Below are 5,236 nucleotides of genomic sequence, written 5' to 3' on the forward strand. Positions count from 1 at the left end.
CATAACTTGGTTATTGTGCTGCTATAACATTGGAATGCATGTATCACCCTGGTATGCTGATTTTAGTTGTTTTAGATAAATACTGAGGAGTGGGAGAACTGAGTCCTGTGGTAGGTCTATTCCTAGTCTTATGAGGAACTTTCACACTGCTTTCAAAAATGGTTGTACCAATTTGCAGTCTCACCCAAAATATATAAGATTACTTTTCCTCATGACCTCACCAGAAATTATTATTGATATTGATATATATATATATATATACACATTTTCTGGATATAAACATCCAAACAGAATCTCTCTGTCAGAAGAGTAGCTGGAAAAGACTTTCTTTCACTCTGTAGACTTTCTTCTTATGTTCTTAATTGTTTCCTTTGCTGTGAAGAGTTTTTGAATTTGACACCACCCTCCTTATTGATTCTTTCTTTTATATCTTGACCTTTTGCAGTCTTATTAAGGAAATCGGTGTCTGTGCCAATATGTTGTAGTATTGGTCCTGTTTTCTTCTAGTAGTTACAGTGTCCAATTCCTAGGTTTTTGATCTACTTTCAATTGATTTTTGTGCAGGTAAAAGACAGGGATCTACTTTCATTCTTCTACTTATGACTATCCAGTTTTCTTAGCACTATTTGTTAAAAAGACTATTTTCTCTGACTTATTTTGGGCACCCTTTTCAAGGATCAGGCCACTCTATCTTTGTTTTTCTCTGAGTCTTCTATTTCATAAGTCTAGCATATTTGTTTTATGCCAGTACCATGCTGTTTTTGTTACTATAGTTTTGTAGTATATTTGAATATCAGGTATTGTGAAACCTACATCACTCTCATTGTTCAGGATTGTTTGGGCTATTCTGGGTCCTTTTTGCTTCCATATGAATTTTAGGACTGTTTTCCTAATTCTATGAAGAATATCACTGATATTTTGATGGGAATTGCACTAAATCTGTGGATTACTTTTGATAATATGGCAATTTTGACACTATTAATTGTTTATAAGAAAACATGTGATGTCTTCTCATAAGATTTTCCTCAATTTCTTTCTTCAGTCTTCTATGATTTTCACCATAGAGGTCTTTCACATCTTTGGTTAGACTTAGCTATAGGTATTTTATTTTTTTCAGTCTATTGTGAATGGAATTGATGTCCTGATTTCTTTCTCAACAGATTCAATATTGGAGTATAGGGAAGCTACTGATAGGTTTAAGTTTTTACTCTACTGCTACTTTGCTGAATTTGTTTATCATCTTTAAAAATCTTTTGGTAGAATTTTTTTGTCTCCTAAGTATAGGATAAAGTTGCCTACAAACAGAGATGATATGAATTCTTCTTTTCCTATTTGTTACTCTTTAATTTCCTTCTCTTGCCTGATTGCTGTGGCTAGAGTTTGAAGAACTGTGTTGAAGAGTACTGGTGAGAGTAGACATCCTTGTGTTGTTCCTGACTTACAGGAAATTCTTTCAGATTTTCCTCTATTCAGTATGATGTTGGCTTTACATTTGTTGTACATAGCCTTTATGATGTTGAGGTAAGCTCTTTCTATCCCTAGTTTCTTCAGGGTTTTCAACATGCATGGGTGCTGAATTTTATCAAAGGATTTTCTGCATGTATTGAGCTGATCATGTGATTTTGTCTTTGATTCTATTTATGTGAAGAATTGCATTTATTGATTTGCACATGCTGGACCAACCTTGAATCCCTGAGATGAAGCCAACTTGGTAACAGTGTACAGTCTTCTTAATGTGTTTTTGAATGTGAATTGCTAACATTTTACTAGGAATTTTCTTTTTTGTCTATGTTCCTCAGGGATGCTTTTCTATAGTTTTCTTTCTTTGATATGCCTTTATCTGGTTTTGGTATTAGGGCAATGCTGGCTTCATAGAATGAATTTAGGAGTGTTCCTTCCTTTTTATTTAAAGGAATAATTTGAGAAGAATTGACATTAGCTCTTTTTTAAAGGTCTAGTAGAACTCAGCTGAGCTACCATCTGGTACTGGGCTTTTCTTCGTTGGAAGTCTTTTTGTTATTGCTTCAATCTCATTGCTTGATATTGGTTCTGTTTAGGTTTTTTATTTTCTCTTGGTTCAATTTGGGTAGGTTCTTAGTGTCTAGAAATTTGTCAGTATCATTTAGACTTCCCAATTTATTGGAATGTAATTTTTCAAAATGATTGTTTATGATCCTTTGAATTTTAGAAATGTCTGAGATATTATCTCTTTGTCCATCTTTAATTCTGCTGATTGGGGTCTTCTCTTTCCTTCTTTTGGTTAGTTTGGCTAAGGGTTTATAAATTTTTTAAAGAATCAACTTTTTGTTACAATAATTCTTTGTGTTAATTTTATTCTCTATTTTATTAACTTGACCTCTAATCTTAATTATTTACTATCTTTTACTGTTATTGACATTAGTTTTTGCCTGCTTTTCTATGACATTGAGATGCAACATTGGATTACTTATTTGGAATCTTTGTGTTTTTTTGTTTGTTGTTTTAAAGTTGGCAATGATTGTTTTTAACTTTCCTCTTAGAATTGCTTTCATAAACTGTGGCATATATACATAATGGAATATTACTCAGCCCTAGAAAATGAAAGTATGACATTTGCAGATAAATGGATGGAGTTGAAGAATATCATGCTAAGTGAAATAAGCCAATTCCAAAAAACCGAAGGCCAAATGTTTTCTCTGATATGTGGTTGCTGATCCATAATGGGGGAGGGGATGAATGTAGGAACTTTGCATTGGGCAGAGGGGAAGGAGGGGGAGGAAAAGGGGCAGGGGAGTGGGAAAGATTGTGGAATGAGGTTGACATCATTAACCTAGGTACTTGGATGATTGCATGAATGGTATTGCCTCTGCATCATGTATAACCAGAGAAATGAATAGTTGGGCTCCATTCATGTATAATGAATCAAAATGCATTCTGCTGTCATGTATAACTAATTAGAACAAGTGAAATTACAAATTTTTTTTAAAATTGCTTTCATAGGGTCTCAGAAATTGTACTCTATTGTATCATTACTCATTTGATTCTAGGAATTTAAAAATTTCTTCTCTCATTTCTTCTATTATGAATTCCTTATTGAAAAGAGTATTATTTAATCACCATGTCTTTATGTAGTTTCTTTAATATTTCTTGTTGTTATTTCTAATATTATTCTATTATGATATGATAACATGCAAGAGATTATATTAAATTTAAATGTAATTGTATTAAATTTTTGAGTTTGTTGAGACTTGCTTTATGACCTAAGACATAGTTTATTTTGGAGAAGATTCCATGAGCTGCTGAGAAGAAAGTGAATTCAGTGGTTGTTGGATGAAATGTCCTTTAGTATCTGCTATGTATAGTTAATTTGTAGTATTATAATAATATTTATGGTATTAAAATTGTCTTTATTGATGTTTTTGTCACAATGACCCATCACTTGTTGAGAGGAGTGTTTTGAAATCACCTGGTATTATAGTATTGGGTTTTATCTGAAACTTCAGGAGTGTTTGCTTTATGCAATTAGGTGCATCAATGTTTAGTTCATAAATATTTACTATCATTTTATATATATATATATATGTGTGTGTGTGTGTATTTTTTCCTTAAGAAAAAAAATATATACACATATATAATATATATATATATATATATAATATATATGTGTATTTTTTCCTTAAGAAAAATCAATAGCTTTATTTTTCCTCACTATACATTTAGAAAATTAGTCTGAGAAGAGGTTTCTTGAAATAGACCAGAAGATTATGTATAAAATCAAGAGTTTCACACAGTAAGAAAAAGTGCATGGGTGAAGCTGAGGCAGCCTAGGACCTCCCCAGTCAGAGGGGAGGCAAGGTCTTTGATGAGTTGGAGTTCAGCTAAGGGATCATTCTGATCTTTATGAGTTTGCTGCAAGCGTATTTATTCTTGATGGAAATGAATTTAGTTAATTTTTAATTTACTTTCACCACATTTTTGGTCATGTACTGCATGACTTCCATTACTTCATTCTCTGGGTATCCTGTGTAATACTGCTACTTCAAGTTCCATTTTCCTTGACCTATAACCTTCTGAGACAAGCAGGAAGCAGCTGCTCTACCTTAGAAAGGTGGTAATGCACCATGTCATAGTCAATGAGAGTCAGCTCCATCAAATGTTTTACTAATGTGTGCTGTTCAACATCAACTTCCCTAGCTTTCGATGCTTGCTTTAAGAAGTGTAGGTCAAGGGTCAACCCAACTCATACTTCAGGTCTTTCGAAATTAGAGTTTCCATTTTGAAAATTTGAGAACTGATATAAGCATTGTCTGTGATATAAATGAAGTCTTCTATATTTGGAGAAAACATCTCCTCATACTTGGAAGCCAAGAGTAGAGCTGTAATCCCAACCAACTGAAATTTCTTACAGAAGACTGGCCGAACCTGTAAAAATTGATCCATGACAGCAAGAACATGTACAGAGTTTCCTACCAAAGCCTAAACTTGAGTGGACATGAACCAGCCAGTCCACCAGGATGGCACGAAAACATCCATTTTTATCTCTTCCATCTAGGAAATGTGGGTTTATGGAATGCAAAACCTCAAGCTGCTTAAATGCTGGTAGATATCCTTAACACAGTCACTGCAGAGCTGAGGGTTCTCCCAATCCTCATTATCAATGTCCTAGATTTTGCAGAGCAAAGCATCAGTAAAAACTTGGCAGAGGTTCTCTTCCTTCATGGAGACATCCTCGGGTGTGGGAGAAGGACCCTTTGGAGTCCACATTGCCATCTGTACTGGGTTCATAGAAGTGGTAGGTTTCAGTTGTTGACATGTGTTTCTTGGATGGGCTGAACTGACACTTTGGTATTTTGTGTGTTCTTCACTACTTATGCTGCTCTGGTTGTTCAATTCTTATTTCCAATTTCTTCTAAAATCCCACACCTGACAGGCATATGACTTGTAGCTTTAGAATTAACTGCTGTGTCAATATTCTCCAAATCAGTGGACACTGTCAGGTGTCAGAGCAGCGCCATGAGGAAAAAGAAAGACAAGTGTGCCAGCCCAGCCCAGGAGGGACACTGACCAGAGCAGAATGGAGCTAGTGTCTCCGGTGTGGTTGGGCCTGCTCTCTCGGCCTGCGCCACTGGAATCTTCTGCCAGGTCTCCTTGTTCTAGGACTTCTCATTATATATTCTTGTTGGAGAGTTCTCTCTACCTGTATTTAGTGAAATTGCTTTCTCCTCTGGTTGTTTGCTTGAACTCTGCTTTGTTCTTT

At 34.8% G+C, this 5,236-nt stretch overlaps 1 pseudogene; it reads right to left on the reverse strand.

Annotated features, from left to right (window-relative positions):
- Positions 1–3,762: 3,762 nt before the first annotated feature.
- LOC124986390 (G2/mitotic-specific cyclin-B2-like) lies at positions 3,763–4,994 on the reverse strand (annotated as a pseudogene).
- Positions 4,995–5,236: the final 242 nt, after the last annotated feature.

The sequence above is a fragment of the Sciurus carolinensis genome, chromosome 6, assembly GCF_902686445.1.
Source record: "Sciurus carolinensis chromosome 6, mSciCar1.2, whole genome shotgun sequence".
Classification (NCBI taxonomy): domain Eukaryota; kingdom Metazoa; phylum Chordata; class Mammalia; order Rodentia; family Sciuridae; genus Sciurus; species Sciurus carolinensis.